The following is a 19,049-nucleotide window of genomic DNA, read 5'->3' as shown; positions in this document are numbered from 1 at the left end:
TGTACAACCCCACTCAACCCCCTTCATCCTGTGTAGCCCCACTCACCCCCCTTCATCATGTGAAGCCCCCACTCATCCCCCTTCATCCTGTGAAGCCCCCACTCATCCCCCCTTCATCCTGTACGACCCCAGTCACCCCCCTTCATCCTGTACAACCCCACTCAACCCCCTTCATCCTGTGTAGCCCCACTCACCCCCCTTCATCATATACAGCCCCCAGTCACCCCCCCGTCATCATATACAGGCCCCAGTCACCCCCCCTTCATTGTGTACAGCCCCCACTCAACCCCTCCCCCATTTAATTCATTTTATAAATAAAAAAAAATAAAAAAAGTTCCCCATACTTACCTCACAGCCGGCTCGCTCCCCAGCAGCACCTCTGCTTTCAGCATCCTCCGGGACATGTCGGCGTGTGCACGATGACGTCATCGCGCACGCCCGACATCTGACCCGGAAGTACAGCCGGAGGGAGCCGGAGCTGAGCAGCCGTCAAGGTGACGGCCGTGCACAGCTCCCGGCCCCGGCCTCATAGAATGTGACGCGGGCGGCTGTCTGCTGCCGGCGGCGTCACAGCACAGGGCACGGCCGGCACTGTACAGGTGCTGGGGGAGCGGCCCGTGGGGCATTTGCCTCTCTGACACCCGGCCCAGCCCGCCCCTGCCCCTGGGCCCCCAAAAAACCTTGGGCCCGGGGCGACCGCCCCATCCGCCCCTATTAAGATCCGCCACTGGCTCAAGCATTGAACATAGGAGACGTAGTAAATAACCATGGGCTTTATGCAAAACATGGTATGTTACCGCCACTGACTATTAACTCAACAACAAGCATGTTAAGGATTGTTTTTAAATTTACCCTGTGACCCATGTGCCTTTAACTCGTTCCTCATGTTCCTTATACGGTAGTGGCCCATGGCTGTGTGGAACTGAGGGATAAATTGAGGCATTACCTTTAGGCAAATCTGGTCATTCCCACCTTAATAGATACAATTTTTTTCAGCTTTGTATAAGAATGTACCACCCATAGTGGAAGACCTCAATGCTCTCTATAAGGCCCATGGGTAGGGAGAGCTAAGGGGGTCCTCCCTTAATTATCACAAGTTCAACAGTATGTAGATAGTTACACCCTCCTCAGACCCAGAAGTCTTACAATAGAGTTCCCGTTGTACCCTACAGTGTACGCGAGGTCTAAGGAGGACATCGGATCCCTGCTGCACCATTCAGCTCGAGCGGCTGAGTTTCAGCACAGCAGGCACAATGACATCACTAGATAACACCTGATGCACAGTGACTGCATAGTATTGGGGGAATGTGAGTAATTTTATTAGTCTTAATGTCAGCACTTTTGGGGGTTATGGAAAGTCAGTTACTATGTATGAGGGGCTTGATGTAGTGTGGAAGCTATCATATTGTGTGTGAGGGCCATTATATTTCTGCCGGGGCCATCATACTGAGTAGGCAGTTTGTGGGGCTCATCATACTATTTGGGCAGTCTGGGAGACCCATCATTTTGCCTAGGGGCATGATGTTGTGTCTTGGTTAAATGGGACATTATTCTGAGTGGGGGGCCATGTTACTACATTGAGGAGCTGTGGGGTGATCATATTTTGTGTGGGAGGGACTATGGAAGCATCATACTATGCATTATATTATGCTGCGATGGAGTTTGTGGGAGACATTATACTGTATTGAAAGTCTCTGTGGTGACATTATACTATGTTAGGAATTCTGTGGCATATAACGTGTGTATCATAATGTGCTGAAGGCACTGTGGCCAGTGGCGGATTATAATGAGGTCAATTTGGGCAGTTGCCCCGGGCCCAGTGGGGTTAAGGGGCCCACAGCCCAGGCCAGTAAATTGCCCAATTATAATCCGCCACCGCGCAGGGCCGGATTATAGGCAGGGCAGGCGGGGCTTCAGCCCCAGGGCCCCCACCACAAGAGCTTCTAAGGGGGCCCCCACCACATTCCTGCTGGCTGCTGCAATGGCACTCCATCTTCTCCCCACCTAAAAGTGAGTGACCGTGGGGGCGGCATTATGTGCTCTGCTCCCAGCAGCATCTACAAGTAGCGTGAACGCTGATGCTGCTGGTAGCGTGCAAATGCTTGTGATGAGATCACAGGAGGGAAGGTGTCAGGGCCCCCGATCATGTGACCCCTGTCTCCTCCCCTCCTGTGACCTCATCACAGGTCCTGTGCGCACAGCACAGAGCACTGAGAGCAGCCATGTATGTGGAGTGCGGCTCTGCGGGTGGAGGTCGGTGCCGGAGGCTCCATTATTCTCTATGTGGAGTGTGGCTCTGCGGGTGGAGGTCGGTGCTGGAGGCTCCATTATTCTCTATGTGGAGTGCGGCTCTGCGGGTGGAGGTCGGTGCTGGAGGCCCCATTATTCTCTATGTGGAGTGCGGCTCTGCGGGTGGAGGTAGGTGCTGGAGGCCCCATTATTCTCTATGTGGAGTGTGGCTCTGCGGGTGGAGGTAGGTGCTGGAGGCCCCATTATTCTCTATGTGGAGTGCGGCTCTGCGGGTGGAGGTAGGTGCTGGAGGCCCCATTATTCTCTATGTGGAGTGCGGCTCTGCGGGTGGAGGTCGGTGCTGGAGGCCCCATTATTCTCTATGTGAAGTGCGGCTCTGCGGGTGGAGGTCGGTGCTGGAGGCTCCATTATTCTCTATGTGGAGTGTGGCTCTGCGGGTGGAAGTCGGTGCTGGAGGCCCCATTATTCTCTATGTGGAGTGCGGCTCTGCGGGTGGAGGTCGGTGCTGGAGGCTCCATTATTCTCTATGTGGAGTGCGGCTCGAGGTCGGTGCTGGAGGCCCCATTATTCTCTATGTGGAGTGTGGCTCTGCGGGTGGAGGTCGGTGCTGGAGGCTCCATTATTCTCTATGTGGAGTGCGGCTCTGCGGGTGGAGGTCGGTGCTGGAGGCTCCATTTTTCTCTATGTGGAGTGCGGGTGGAGGTCGGTGCCGGAGGCTCCATTATTCTCTATGTGGAGTGTGGCTCTGCGGGTGGTGGTCGGTGCTGGAGGCTCCATTATTCTCTATGTGGAGTGCGGCTCTGCGGGTGGAGGTCGGTGCTGGAGGCCCCATTATTCTCTATGTGGAGTGCGGCTCTGCGGGTGGTGGTCGGTGCTGGAGGCTCCATTATTCTCTATGTGGAGTGGGGCTCTGCAGGTGGAGGTCGGTGCTGGAGGCTCCATTATTCTCTATGTGGAGTGCGGCTCTGCGGGTGGAGGTCGGTGCTGGAGGCTCCATTATTCTCTATGTGGAGTGCGGCTCTGCGGGTGGAGGTCGGTGCTGGAGGCCCCATTATTCTCTATGTAGAGTGTGGCTCTACGATTCGTGACCCCCGTCACGTGACGAGGGGGGCCCACAGAGTCTGAACTGCCCCGGGCCCTGGCTACCCTTAATCCACCCCTGACTGTGGCAGCATCATATTGTGTTGGAGGCACATTGGCAGCATTATACTTTGCATGTGAGGATAATGTGGGGATCATACTGTGCATGTGGGGGTAAGTTGTGTGGGAAATTCCCTGTGGTGATATCATGCTCTTTGTGTGGGACATTTTTGGCATTAAACTCATATGAAGGCCACTGCATATAAGGGTCGTGAAAGGGGTATTGTATGCTGCTTCAGTGGGGACAAAATTATCGTGTTTCACAATATATGTTCCTCTCCCTGTCTTTAAAAGTTGGGGGGTATGAGTGCCCAATTAGGACCTTTGCAATGGAACCCCCTGATTTCTATGTAGTCCCCTGGCTCTGTCCACCAGTCATGCGCAGCAAGGTCACCAGAAAAGGACAGATTATCCTTCTAGCAATGACCAAGATGCTGATAGGACAGATACTTCCTCCTGCCTAAAGAAGTATTCCAATAAATCATCTTTTTACTACTGACGACCTTGGGTTCAATAATTCCTAAGTGTAATTGTAGAGAAAAGATCTTGTACCCTTGACAAGCACAAACAGCTGGCATAATACATGACAGAGAGGATGTCCAAAGAGCTAGGGAATGCTAAAATATGGAATTGCTGACAGTTCATATAACACAAGAATAACACATTAAGCCAATTAATAAATTCTTAATAATCTGAATAGGTGACACCAAGTCATGTTTTACATATACTCTGTTTATCCCATAAATCATCGGTGATGCCATAATTTCACCTCTATTTATGTGGGTTTATGGTTAGTGGTATAGGGGTGCCTCCATCCAAAATATGAAGGCTTTAAGTATCTATGCCATTATACAAAGCATACCTGGGAATTAGCTTTCGGTAGAGGATAGTTCTTTCTTTATATTTGCTATATATATGTGTGTCTGTAGTAAATTATTATTATCATTTACTTTACATGCGCCACAATTCAGTTTGCCCTCGTTACCTACTGAAGTGCATACCATTTTAATACTGGACTCAATGTATTCATAGTATGCAGTCAGCTTTTAGCTTGTACATAGGGCTACAAATATGAAAATGCTATTAGTGTAACCTCATCAATTTGTCTGCATATCATTTCCTTCTAAATAAGTGTGAGCAATAGAGAAATGGCTGTGGCCATCTGCTACTCGTCTTGTTCACATCACCAAGTCTCCCCCCATCCACAATACCAGTACCAGATCTACATTTTACTGGCCGTATACTGAGTGCATTTGTTGTAGAAAACATGTAATAAAGCTGCTTGAAGGGTCGCCCGATAGTTATCTTCCCTTAAGGGCCTGTCACACTAAGCGATATCACTAGCAATATCGCTATAACTTGTGACGTTATAGCGATATTGCTAGCGATATCGCGAGCTGAATGATCCCATGTTCGTTATGAAAGAGCCTCTGCCAGACTCCTTTGTCAGTGGTTTATCTCCACGCTGAACAAAAGGATTCATCCTGGAAACTGAACAGGCCGGATCTTTCTCTCCTGCAAAATCACCTAAAGGGAGAGTTGGGAGGCCCCTATCCCATTTGGCTGACTTTCATCTAGTGTGTATGGAGGCCTTAAGCGCATTACAAGTAGATGACTGTTCTTAAGATGTGGCGTATGGAAACATAAAATCTAAAGGCCAATATATACCATATATAATATACAGTATGTCAGTCCTTTTGGTTCATAAATTGACACCCTGGTAAACAGACTCTTCACTTCAAACTTAAAGATCAACATAACATTCTAGTAACTCTGATTGATTTTGGGGTTTTGTGTCTTTTTTCCATCACTGAACTAAGAAAATGAAAGAAACTTTAATAACGAAGACTGCACTCACACATAGCAGTAAGACAGTAGGGCTTTTGTGTACACCCCGAGAAATTGACATTTCTCTATCCACCAAAATATTTAAAAGCCAAACCTCAACTTTATCTACACCCTCCATGACTATTTCAATGCAAAGCCTAAAACTACAACTGTATGTTACACTTGCTTAAAACCACCGGGTCACAAAAAATATCACTACCCTTAAGCATAAAATGTGATTTGCAATCCCACACAATGACGTGTACACAGGTTTATGCAGACTAAGCAAGAAACATATAAACACAAATCTGTCTAAGATCCACATTATAGTCAATCATAGTCAAAATAAATTGGACTTGCTTAAAGACATTATCCACTGTGCAAAAAGTTGTGGTATATGGAGTTAAGTTTCTCCTTGTGTTAAGTGCCAAGTTGGCTTAGGGAGACTTATAGGCCATGCAATGATCCCTTGTGAAATACAACATGCAAAATGTCTCCTTACAGAGGAAAAGAGCAGCGTTTCTGAAGGTGGTACTAGAGACCCCGCAATTTGCATATAGAGCGCCCCACCAGGGCCTAGCGGCGTACTCTACCGGGCCCGTTGATCTCAATGGGAGTTGTCACGGAAGCTGTGACCCAGTCCGTGGCCCTGGGGCTCCATGGCAAAAAGGGGTGAATGAACAATGAAATAAAGTTTATGAATAGTTCGTGAACGCCACCTGTGGTGTTCGGCAAGTGAGGTGTTAGGCCGACGCTGCATACAAATCCTCTGGGACTGGTGGTGGGTTGCAGCCAAGATGGTGAAGCTCCCCACAGGTGGAGCTGTAGTCCCAGGGTAGTGTAGATGTAACAATGGAGGAGAGGCACAGGTGGTGTATAGGCCAGTGCCCAGATGTAGCGGTGCGGGAATAGGTGGAGGACCCCAGGGCATGTAGTTCCAAAGCTTTACTCACAGTCTGCAGTCCACACAGATGCCTGCCTCCGTGCCGTGTCCTCGGGGTCCTGGGCTCAGTCAACCCCCAGGCAAGATAGGATGCTCCCTTCCAACACTCCGCCAACATGAACCTTTCTGAACGTCTCCTCTATAGCGCCTTTAAGTGAAGTACTCCTAGTACTGAGTTACACTGGAGTGCCTCCTGACAGATGTTCCCAAGAACTCTACTTGTATGGCAGACAGCTGTAGCCTGCTTCGGGCACTCCTTACTCCTGAGTCCTGTTTCACTATTCAAGTTGCTGTTGTGCCCCAAGTCTTAGATGGGAGTAGTGCATTTACAGCCCACTACTCCACCGGTGTCTGCTGCAGAACCATTAGTGTCCATACAACCTCGGCGAGCGGGCCCCGGCCTTGAGCTTAGAACTTCTAGGCAGGGTTCTTCCTCTAACCCACGTCCTCTGTGCTCCCTTTTACTCCTACATTCCGTACTTGTCTTTCTTTCTTATGGAAGCTCAGGCTTCAGCTCAATGTCTTTCTCCTTCTTTCCTTTCCCGTGCCAGCTGGCTCAGGTCACTGAGGCAGCTGCAGCACTCCTTCCTCCATCCCTCTTCCAGGGATCTCTTTTCCCTCACTCCTCTCTGAGTGACTCTCTGACTGACTAGACCTCAAATCCTATACCTTCCCACTCTTTTATGTATTCCAAACTCCACCCACCTCCTAGCACAATTTGTGTTTCCAAGCAGGGAACCACCAAAGGTGCTCTGCTACTCTCTAAGCAAGGAGCCGCAATGTGGCTTTGCTACACTACTTTGTGGTGAGGGGTGCAGGTATTGGAGCGTGGCTAGGAGTTCCCACCTTACCTGGATGGTGGGGCACCACACCTCAGGAGGAGGTGCAGTACCTCTGTGGCGACTGAAGCCTCAGGGACACCACACATATGTAATGACTAGTGATTACAGAGCTTTGTGCTACCCTACAGTTACTATACTGGATTAATCCATTGGCTCTTTGAGTTATGCCTAATATTCACTTGAATGAGGTTAAGCTTTAGCACAGAAGACCAAAATTGGAGCTTTTACTGAGGGAAAAAAATCTACCCATGTTCAATATTTCTGCTTGCTTTAAGTGAATATATGCTTATATTCAGTGGCTGATATTATATTCAGTGGCTGATATTGTATTTAGCAAAAGGGAAATTCTCCTCTGTGCAATAAGTATAAGCAGTATATATATATATATAGTATGATAAATCTTGAAGAACAAATTAATTTCTAAACGTGAATACTAAGATTAGTCAACGCATACTCCTATGACCTTCTCTGCCATGTTGGCAATAGAAATTATGGGGAGTAGGTTACACACATATTGGTCATATACCAGGAGGAAACAAAAACAGTAGGATGTGAATGGTGTGAAAATCTTTAGGGCTTGTTCACACATTGCTTTTTTTGCCCGTGTCTTTTCAATGAGTGTTTAGTGTAGAAATAAATGCATCATAGTACAACACAAATATTTCAGAAATGTTGGGCTCAAGCTGCTTATTTTCTCTTTGCAGATTTGAACCATCCAACCGTTTTTTTTTTTTTTAATCTGCTGAATGTCAATTCTTTCAGCGTTTTTGCAGCATTTTTCACCCATTCAAGAGATTAGGGGAAAAAAACAAGTAAAGACACATAAAAAAGTCTGATAAAACAAGCCAAAAGTATGTAAAAAAAAAGTACATATTTTACGCGGCGTTTTTCCTTCCAACACTCTGGTTTTATGCTGCAAAAAAAACTGCTGCAAATAGTCAACATGTGCACATAGTCTTAAAGTGTTGCCTTATGAAGTTAGCTTTCATCATGAGAAAACTCCGCTCTCAAGGCTATGTGTTCAGACGTTTTTTGGAAGATGAGCGGAATCTCTCCAAATCTTCCTCCAGATCTCAAAACTCTGCTCGGTTTCAGCTACATAACATAATATCAAAATTGTAACACGTTACTATATAAACAAGTATAGCTAAATCTAGCCTCTAATTCATTATCAAATGCTAAATATAAAAAATATACACACTGAACAACTCGGAGCTGAACAACCTGTTTTTGAGCAGATGCACTTGAAGTCATGCAATAAGGATGAAATCTGACAAGAACAGTACATCTAATTAGTGCATAATATATTTTTATCTACTGTGAACAGCAGCTCTTTGTCAGAGAGAGAAGGAAATATTGTTTCCGCTAGTCTAAATCCTAAAATCCACAGCGATCCACAGTGATCTCTAACAAACCATTTTCTCCAAAAGTAAAATCTTTGTGGCTATACAGTACAAGTCACAAAGGAAATTTGTTCTTTTTCCAATTAGAATAAAGATAGGAACAATCTATTGTCACTAGATATTTTAAAAGGTAATGTCACTTTTGACCCACATTTTACAGATAAATAGAGATGATCTTCAGCAAAATACACATTAGGCTAGCATGCATCGTTTTGAAGCTGCGCCTAGTTGCGTCGAACGCAACATGTTGCATTTTGTTGCGGGCGGCACAGTGTCAAAACGACGCATCCGCATACATTCGCATGGCCTGCGTACCCAATGTTAAAGATAGGGTATGCAGGACGCATGCCGACGTAGGTGGAGCTGAAGGAAGATGTGCGGCAGTTCGCGGGGCTTAACAGAGGAACTACGCAGCCCTCTGCATCTCTGTCGAACACAGACCCCAGAACTTGGGCCGCCAGCCACATTTCGCCTTTGCCAAACCTCTAAATCTACCTTAGACTGAAAATGAGCATGCAGTACGCACTTCTAAATCCATGCAATAAGAATTACATCCTGAATATGGTCTGGCCGTCCTTTATGAGCAGAGTTAGCGTGCTTGGTGCTCCTGTCCCATTCCTAATGATGATGACAGCTGTTGCAGTGTATCCTATGTAATATAGTAGTATCCTTTCTGGTATATACACAGTAGTCTCTGTGTCTCCTATATGATGTATATTCACCAGCCCCAGCGTCTACTATGTGATGCATGTACACCAGCCGCATTGTTTCCTCAGTGATGGATATTCAGCAGTGTCTCTGTCTCCTATATCATATATACACCAATCTCAGTGTTTCCAATGTGATATATATACAGCAGTATCTGTGTATCCTATGTCATATATATATACAGCAGTCTCCGTGTTTCCTATGTGATATATACTGCTCAGAGAAATAAAAGAGAACACAAACAACCTGTTGCACATGGAATAGTGTTCCCTTTTTTTGAGAAGTATATATACAGCAGTCCCAGTGTTTCCTATGAGATATATAGAGGAGTCTCAGTTTTCCTATGTGATGTGTATACAGCAGTCTTGTTGTCTCCTATGTGATGCACACAGAAGTCTCAGTGTCCCTATGTGAGGTATACTGCAGACTTCTCACTGCTTGAGTTCTATAAATGAACCATGAAATTCCAAATGTTAGGAGACTTGTAGTGTAGTATACATCTGTGTTTGGAACAAGCCTTTCTTTACTAAACTTGTAAGTGCAAATAGTCGACTGCGCTCCAGACTGACAAATGCAAACTGGAAAAGCAGTTACAAGTAGCAACATCATCAGTTCGACCTAAAGTCACAGTGGCCCCAAAGAGAAGTGGTTCCTGCAATCACATTATTGGTAAGTTAATTGTTTGAATAAATACAGCAGGATAATTGTTAAGCTGATAATTCTGTATGGCCTGTGAATGATGCTATACATATCCAAATGTCCCTTGACAGAAAAAAAGGTTCCAACCCTGCACAAGACTTTTTATATTGCACGACTAATATTTTGACATCTCTGCTACTGTATCGCTGCTACTCTTTATGGCAATATCTTATAACTCAATGAATTATTAAACAGATATTCACCCATTCATAAAATTTGAAACTGCAGACAAAGTACCAGCATGAACCACTAAAACAGGTGGTGCATTTTAGGTTGGCTCAGATTTCCATGGAAGCCACCCACATTAATTAGTTCAGTATCAATCATTGTCTGTAAAGTAATGGATAAAAGGGTTTGTCACATAAAAAATAATTAGCTCAAAGGTTAGCTTGTTACATCTCCAGCAATTAGGAATTATCACCCAAAACGCAGTGACCAGGTGAACAAAGAATTGTCGAATGACATGACGGACCTTCAAATATATAGCTAGCTGTATATACAATAAATGGACGTGACAGGTCTAAGTTTTGGCACATAAAGAGGCGGTCCAGAGCAAGCGATCTCCTCCAGTAATGTTTATAAAAGACATACGGAGAGGGCCAAAACTTTTGAATATATAATTTTTAGACCTTTCTATAAAAAAATTACTTTTTTTGTGTCCATGCCTAATTACTGCATGATTAATGGCTGCAATATCAATGTTTTAAATACACCTAGCCTATATTTTACTTAGGAAATTGTTCTAATCAAAGCTTTTAATCAGATGGGAGTATGTATTTTCCATGAGGGTATAAAGTAAAACACAATTGATTTAAGTGTTTCCAGAAGCAAGTCAATTGAAAAGCTATTCACATGCACAATGCTCTTTAAAGCATGGTGGTGTATAGTAGTAACTATGTCACATTAGCTCTTGCACTCAGTATCTATATAACCTAGGGCACTGGAAATAGGGGTCAAAGAACAAGGCTGATAAGAGGAAAAAAACATAATTGCCTTCCAGGTCTCTTAACTTTATATCTTTGGGGCTTCAGATTAAAAATACCCGTCCTGTGCTACAATAGGGTTAAAGAATTTCCTGTGTCCTGCTAACAATCATCTACCTACTGAGGTTGTTGTCATTTAAACCTCCACACAAACACAATTTTCTAGGGACACATGCTTAACAACCCAATAAAAAGTCCATAAAGTTTAGGCTGTGACACTTTGTGGTTTACTCCATTGTACTTACCTACTACTTGTGCCTATCTCCTAATGATAAACAGCTATCTTCCCCAGATGTTCCTCATGATGCACCTTTGCTCTAGAATGCACTTCTTTGCCCTATTCAGAAAACTTTCACCATTCCTAATTTTAAAAAGGAATCTGTCAACCTACAGGGACGTATATGACCTATTAACATGGGCATAGAGGTAATAGAAATGTTATACTAGTCCCACCTGTATGCCGCATATTACTGGAATTGCTGTGGAGAAATCTTATATTTTTTTATGTTAATTATTTCTTCCATGCTCCAGGGCGTGCGGTGCGTGGAAGAAGTCCCTGCCTCCTCTCTTCATTGTAATACTTACCTCCTCTCATCAGCGTCAGTTACGGCTCCGGAATCCCGCGTCTGTGCCCTGCACTCCCTCAGAAATACATGCCTCATCCTCCCATCTGTGGGCACTGCATTTAGGGTTCTTCTACGCAGGTGCCGGCGACTTCGACTCCAGTGACCTTTGGTGTGCGCACCGATAAGGTGCTCTCCCCACTTCCACCCTGTATAGTCATCAATATGTACAAATGGTTCCTTGTAATGACTATGCAGGGAGGAATTGAGGAGTGCATATTATCGACGTGTACACCAGAGGTCACAGTGGTTCGTCGGTATCTGCGCAGGAGATAGTTGGATATAGCACCCACAGAAGGGAGGATAAGTTATGTATTTCTGAGAGAGTGTAGAATGCAGGCACAGGATTCAGGGGTCATAACTGACGTGCATGAGAGGGGGGTAGTATTACAATGAGGAGAGGAGGCAGGGATTTCTTCCACGCATCGCACTCCCCGGAGCCTGGAAGAAATCATTAACTTAAAGAAAGAATATAACATTTCTCCACAACAAGACCATTAATATGAGGCATACAGGTAAGACTAGAGTAACCTTTTCTATTACCTGTATACCCATATTAATAGGTCATATACGTCCTGGGGGTGACAGATTCCCTTTAAGAGAACCCACACTTTCAGAGAGACTTATACAATCCATTCATTCATTAGTCCCTTACCATCATTTATCTACCAGCATATTCAGAGACTTTTCATTCCTACTCCTGTAGTTGCTCTTACTCTTTGCATCCCGGTGTACTTGCAGAGATAACGGCTGGATGATTGGCTCACCTCTCTCTTGCTCTGGTGTCTGTTTATAACACTGAAATAAATGGTCAGCATTAACACCTGACAGCAGGACCCACTCATGATCATCTTTGATCTGGGGGGACCTGAAGAGATGCCGCACAGATTGGACAACCATTTTGTAAATAAATCGCATTCTTAGTTTTGCTAAACAGGTAAAAATAAACATTGACGATGTGTAATAGTATCAGAGTAATAACTAATGATATAGTAAAAGCTGAAAATTGCAGCATAATGCACACGTTCAACGCAAAGGATATTAAACATACATAAGTGTTTTTATAACCATCTAAAAAGCACACTTAGGCCGACAATACATTCATGTTCAGAGTGTTACAGGCAGCTCTATGTTTTTCAATGTTTCATGACAATGGAATGTCAGACTAATGATAAAATAAGGATAAAAGAATAAAGGCACAGAAACATAAAAAACATAGTCTAGTGTGCAGAATAACCTCTGCACTTCTCCCACTCTCACACTACACATGGACTTGGTTAACATGAAGACAATTAGGTGTTGACAGGCTTTAAGCATTGCATAGCTTTTCAAATGCATTGCTTCACTTATTTTGTATTACCCAGGCTCACAATACAGCCCTTTATGGTGCACATTCAGAATCTCCTGACTATGTGCTCATAGACATCATTGGACCAACCTGTTTGATAATATGTGTCATGTTCCACAAAGACATGGTCCACATGTGTTAGTACACAAAAATGAGCAAAGTACTGGTAACTTGGTAACTTTATTTAACTTTTCTGCAGACTAAAACTTTAAAATTTAATAATCGTCTGTGAGAACAAAAGTACCGTATATCTTCAAGATGAAGTTTGCTGTTTATTACTACAATGTAGGACTTTCTCTTACACTCACAAAATGCAATTCCAATAAAAAGACCACTGTTGAATCAAAAGATCCAGACAACTATAGTCAGCCAGTGACCAGAAAATCTGAGAATATAGTCTGTTCGCTTAGATCTTAGGTTCCCTGGTTGCCTAAAATATGGACAGATCATTTGGCAACAACAGTATGCAACTGAAAATTTTCCAGAGGATTACACTTACCAGTCTCTGTATTCTTGGCATCACTGTGAATGTGTAATTTACGAGGCTTGTCTACCACCATTGTCACAAGACTGTAAAACATGAAGTAAACCTTGGCTTTAGCTGCTTGAGCATACAAGTTATACAAATCAAGTTTTAATATGCAATGCATAAAAATAAGACAAAAGAGGCCAAACCATCCTTGGAGAACCCTGCAAAGATAATTCCGAGGGTCTCAAGACTGATATTTCATAGATGGGTATAAATGCATCTTCTGTTTATTGTGTGACTGAATTGCTTGGAGTTAGACGATTACCAAGGGCCCAAACTGTATAAAGCATTATACCAACCAATGGACCACTGGCATTTCTTATCGATAGACCCACACAGCCCCCCGAGGAAGCCCAGTAGGGCGAAACGCGTCGGGCAGCAGAGAGGCTCCTCAGGACCCTATATGGGTAAGGTGTTGTTACTTCATTGCACTATCAATAGCACTTTAGCGGTTCCCTGACTATGGTCAGTAGGTGAGTGGTTGCCGTAATGGGAATATAGGTACAAGATTACTAATTTTTTCACCTTCCTTGTGAGTGAACAACTTGTCTTTTACTTTTTTGAATTAATAGCGACTTTTGGTATATGTTGCTCCCAGACAAGTGAAGGTGTGCCTTACATAAATGTTTACATATGAATATTTATTCCCATTTCACCCTCTCCTGTGTCCAATTTAGGGTGTGACAATTTTTTCCCCTTCTTTTAGGGGTTTTACACTGATTGGTGCTTTTACCTTGTACCTGATTTGTCTCTCTAAATATGTCTCCATCTTGATATTGACTCATTTTGTTTAATTTATATATAATTTTTGTAAGAAATGTGTAATAAAAATGAATTTTTCATTGATTTGACTCTGAAAAGTAGTTTTTGCTGGGTTTGTTTGACTCCGATATTCTATGAAGGCTTCTATGTTTATGGGGAGTAAGGCTGGTTTCACATTTGCGTTTTTTTTCGCGGTAATTTAGCGCTAAATAGCGCATGCGTTTTTTTTCCTATACTTTGCATGGGATGCGCTTATGTGCGCATACACATGCGTTTGTACGCGTTTTACCGCGCATGCGTTTTTTTGCGGTATGCGCTCGGGCGCACAAAATGCAACTTGTTGCATTTTTTGTGCGTCCGATTTGCCTCAAAAAAACGCATGCGCGCGCAATGCGTTTTTTTACAGCAAGACACCCAATATAAGTCTATGGGTGCGCATATGTGCGCATTGGCATGCTTATGTATGCGTTTTTTTGCACATGCGTTTTTTTTTGTTAACCATGGAATTTAGGGGTTTGGGTTAGAGTTAGGGTTAGTTAAGGGGGTTTAGGGTTAGGGTCAGGGTTAGGGTTAAGTATAGTTTGGTTAAGGGTTAGGGTCAGGGTTAGGGTTAGGGTTAGGGTCAGGGTTAGGGTTAAGTATGGTTTGGTTAAGGGTTAGGGTCAGGGTTAGGGTTAGGGTCAGGGTTAGGGTCAGGGTTAGGGTTAAGTATGGTTTGGTTAAGGGTTAGGGTTAGGGTTAGGGTCAGGGTTAGGGTTAGGGTTAGGGTCAGGGTTAGGGTTAAGTATGGTTTGGTTAAGGGTTAGGGTTAGGGTCAGGGTTAGGGTTAAGTATGGTTTGGTTAAGGGTTAGGGTTAGGGTCAGGGTTAGGGTCAGGGTTAGGGTTAAGTATGGTTTGGTTAAGGGTTAGGGTCAGGGTTAGGGTTAGGGTCAGGGTTAGGGTTTGGTTAAGGGTTAGGGTTAGGGTCAGGGTTAGGGTCAGGGTTAAGTATGGTTTGGTTAAGGGTTAGGGTCAGGGTTAGGGTTAGGGTTAGGGTCAGGGTTAGGGTCAGGGTTAGGGTTAAGTATGGTTTGGTTAAGGGTTAGGGTTAGGGTCAGGGTTAGGGTTAAGTATGGTTTGGTTAAGGGTTAGGGTTAGGGTCAGGGTTAGGGTTAGGGTTAGGGTCAGGGTTAGGGTTAGTAAAGTCATGGTTTGGGTTAGTGTGAGGGGCCACCTAATGTTGGAAAAAAACGCAAACGCGGTAAAAACGCACTAAAAACGCATACAAACGCATAAAAACGCTGCGTGCATGCTCATAAAAATGCTTGAAAAAAACGCAGCAGTTGTATGCTTTTGTATGCGTTTTTCAATGCGTTTTTTTGCGGGAAAAACGCGCTGCAAAAAAAAGCAAGTGTGAAACAGGCCTTACCCATTAATTTTGATGTTTTGAATAACATCACTTTTTGGCAGGTATGAGCATAATTGTGTTTCTCGATAGAAATATTAGTAGCTTCATTCAATTTGACTGAAACTCCTTGCCTCTTCTTCCAAATATATAAACAGCGTCGGACTGGAGCACCTTGGGCCCACCAGAGAAAATCATTCTTGGGGCCCACTATGTAGCTACATAGAGATAAATACAAGGCCACCAACTGTGCTATATAACACGCGAATATCAGGGTATAACATAAGGTAGTACACGTCTTAATGATATAGCAGGGGTTGGCGCCCACATTTTGGTTCAAATGCAATGATAAATGTTCCCTCGTGTTTATTAACCACTAGGCCAATGTGCTATAGCACCAGTGTAGTGGAGGGGATTTTATGACATCCTCATCTCATCTATACGCTGAGAAAATCCACGGTGGGAATTGACCGATGCAGTTTTAAAGGGAATCTGTCACCCCATTTTAGCCCTATCAGCTGCTGGCACCGCCATCAGGGGCTTATCTACAGCATTCTGTAATGCATTCTGTAATGCTGTAGATATGCCCCCCGATGTAACATGAAACATAAGAAAAAAGAGTTAGATTATACTCACCCTGGCATTCGGTCCGGTCTGATGGGTGTCGCGGTCCAGTCCGGCGCCTCGCCATCTTCATACGATGATGTCCTCCTCCTTGCTTCTCCCTCGGCTCCTGCGCAGGCATACTTTCCCTGTTGAGGGCAGAGCAGAATACTGCAGTACGCAGGCGCCGGACCTCTCTGACCTTTCCCGCCGCCTGCGCACTGCAGTACTTTACTCTGCCCTCAATAGGGCAGATATACTACTACTACGCCTGCGCAGGAGCCGAGGGAGAAGCAAGAAGGAGGACATCATCGTATGAAGATGGCTAGGCGCCGGACCGCGACACCCACCGCACCCGCCTCCCCGGTGAGTATAATCTAACGTGTTTGTCTTATCTTTCAGGTTACATCGGGGGCTTATCTACAGCATTACAGAGTGCATTACAGAATGCTGTAGATAAACCCCTGATGGCGGTGGCCGCAGTTTAGCATTAAAATGGGGTGACAGATTCCCTTTAACAAATTCACCACCGATTTCATCCTTTGCAATACAAAGAATCAGGTCAGTGGTAAAGGTGCGACATTACATAGTAGTAAATGCAGCAATATCTGCACAATGTCTGTGTGGATGGTTTTGCTGTTAATTTGCTGCTTGATTTCTGCAGCAAATACATTATGTGAATGCCCCTTCTTCTAGTGGTGGGGGGTCCTAAATCACTTATATCTGACATTGGAGTAATATCAAAAGAGTTTTCCCTCACATCCCCCCATTTACTTTATACAGAAATCTGTCACCTATAAGACCATAACGTTTTATGAAGAGCCTCATTTTGTTAGTAGTAGGGAAAGAAAAGTTTTAGTCAGGGGTGATAAAGGGGGAGAGGGGCTCAATCAGGGTAATACAGGGGGAGGTGGCACAGTCAGGGGTGATAAAGGGGGAGAGGGGCTCAATCAGGGTGATACAGGGGGAGGTGGTGCAGTCAGTCAGGGGTAATATAGTGAGAGGGGCTCAGGCAGGGTGATACAGAGGGAGGTGGCGCAGTCAGGGTGATACAGGGGGAGGTGGCGCAGTCAGGGTGATACAGGCGGAGATGGCGCAGTCAGGGTGATACAGGGGGAGGTGGCGCAGTCAGGGTGATACAGAGGGAGGTGGTGCAGTCAGGGTGATACAAAGGGAGGTGGCGCAGTCAGGGTGATACAGAGGGAGGTGGTGCAGTCAGGGTGATACAGAGGGAGGTCGTGCAGTCAGGGTGATACAGGGGGAGGTGGCGTAGTCAGAGTGATACAGAGGGAGGTGGTGCAGTCAGTCAGGAGTAATACAGTGAGAGAGGGCCTCAGTCAGTGTGATACAGGGGGAGATGGTGCAGTCAGGGTGATACAGGGGGAGGTGGCGCAATCAGGATTATACAGGGGAAGGTGGCGCATACAGGGTGATACAGGGGGAGGTGGCGCAGTCAGGGTGATACAGGGGAAGGTGGCGCAGTCAGGGTGATACAGGGGGAGGTGGCGCAGTCAGGGTGATACAGGGGGAGGTGGCGCAGTCAGGGAGATACAGGGGGAGGTGGCGCAGTCAGGGAGATACAGGGGGAGGTGGCGCAGTCGGGGTGATACAGAGGGAGGTGGTACAGTCAGGGTGATACAGAAGGAGGTGGCACAGTCAGGGTGATACAGAGGGAGGTGGCGCAGTCAGGGAAATACAGGGGCGAGGGGGTGCAGTCAGGGGTGATTTCGGGGCGAGGGGCTGCAGTCAGGGGTGGTTCCAGAGGGGGGTACAGTCAAAGTGATTCAGGGGTGATTCCAGGGCGAGGGGGTGCAGTCAAGGGTGATTCCGGGGCGAGGGGGTGCAGTCAGGGGTGATTCTGGGGCGAGGGAGTGCAGTCAGGGGTGATTCCGTGGAGAGGGGGTGCAGTCAGGGGTGATTCTGGGGGAGGGGGTGCAGTCAGGGGTGATTTCGGGGCGAGGGGCTGCAGTCAGGGGTGATTCCGGGGGAGGGGGTACAGTCAAAGTGATTCAGGAGTGATTCCGGGGCGAGGGGGTGCAGTCAGGGGTGATTCTGGGGCGAGGGGTGCAGTCAGGGGTGATTCCGGGGGAGGGAGTACAGTCAGGGTGATTCAGGGGTGAGGGGGTGCAGTCAGGGGTGATTCTGGGGCGAGGGGGTGCAGTCAGGGGTGATTCTGGGGAGAGGGGGTGCAGTCAGGGGTGATTCCGGGGGAGGAGGCACAGTCAGGGTGATTCAGGGGCGAGGGGGTGCAGTAAGGGGTGATTGAGGGGCAAGGGGGTGCAGTAAGGGGTGATATAGAGTGAGGGGTGCAGTCAGGAGTGAAAGGAGAGATGAGGCAATGGGGCCCTGATTTATCCCTAAGTAACTTAGCCCATCCCCCTCTCTCTCCCCAGACTAAAGGCCCCCCATTTACACTTACGTTAAGGCTGGCAGGGGGCCCTTCGTCAACCATTGCAGCTGTAGTAGGGAGTCCTCTATCTCCCTCTGCTGCTTACACTGTGGGGGAGGGGCATTATAGATGACAGCAGCTCATTACCTGAGCTGTGCTGTAAGGCTGGGGAGAAGAGGACACAAACTTAAGCTAACACTGATTAGCTGTACTGCAGCCAATCAGTGTCAGCCTTGCCAAGAGCTGCTCCACTCTCTCTGCTTGCTCATCGCAGGGAAGAGCAGTAACACAAAAAGTCATCAGAACACAAGAGCGCTTACTACTTACAAATAGTGCTCCCCAGTCTGCAGCAGCCGAACATGTGACCCCGCCCGCACTGCTCTCTGAGCAGCTCTGAGCAGTGAGCTGGGAGTAGTGGTGGTGACATCACGCTGGGAGGAGTCCTGCTCTGGGCTCCTCCCACAGAGCAGTGAATATTAATTTTTCTTTAGTAGCAGGGACAGCAGAAGCCGACTTCTGATTCCTGGCACCCCCTGCTGCTCCGCTGGCACCGGGGGGGCCCCATAGCAGCTGCCCACTGGCTGGGGGCCCCTGGACAACTGCTGGCCAGTATGC

The 19,049-nt window shown here is 46.1% G+C and overlaps 1 protein-coding gene across 5 annotated transcripts in view; it reads right to left on the bottom strand.

Annotated features, from left to right (window-relative positions):
* The window catches only part of ATXN1 (ataxin 1), a 411,948-nt gene that overhangs the window by 213,118 nt on the left and 179,781 nt on the right, over positions 1–19,049 (bottom strand). For 3 of the 5 annotated variants that reach the window (XM_073589939.1, XM_073589940.1, XM_073589942.1), the window contains exon 3: positions 13,266–13,336. The exons of 1 other annotated variant lie outside the window; for it this stretch is intronic. The gene's annotated coding sequence lies outside the window, so the exon portion shown is untranslated. Of the gene's footprint in view, positions 1–12,073; positions 12,217–13,265; positions 13,337–19,049 lie in introns of all 5 variants that reach the window. One more of the 5 variants, XM_073589941.1, reaches the window with a different exon arrangement.

The sequence above is a fragment of the Dendrobates tinctorius genome, unplaced genomic scaffold, assembly GCF_039654945.1.
Source record: "Dendrobates tinctorius isolate UK_male_01 unplaced genomic scaffold, ASM3965494v1 ptg000115l, whole genome shotgun sequence".
NCBI classification, from domain to species: domain Eukaryota; kingdom Metazoa; phylum Chordata; class Amphibia; order Anura; family Dendrobatidae; genus Dendrobates; species Dendrobates tinctorius.
This window is presented reverse-complemented; position numbering and strand designations above follow the sequence as displayed.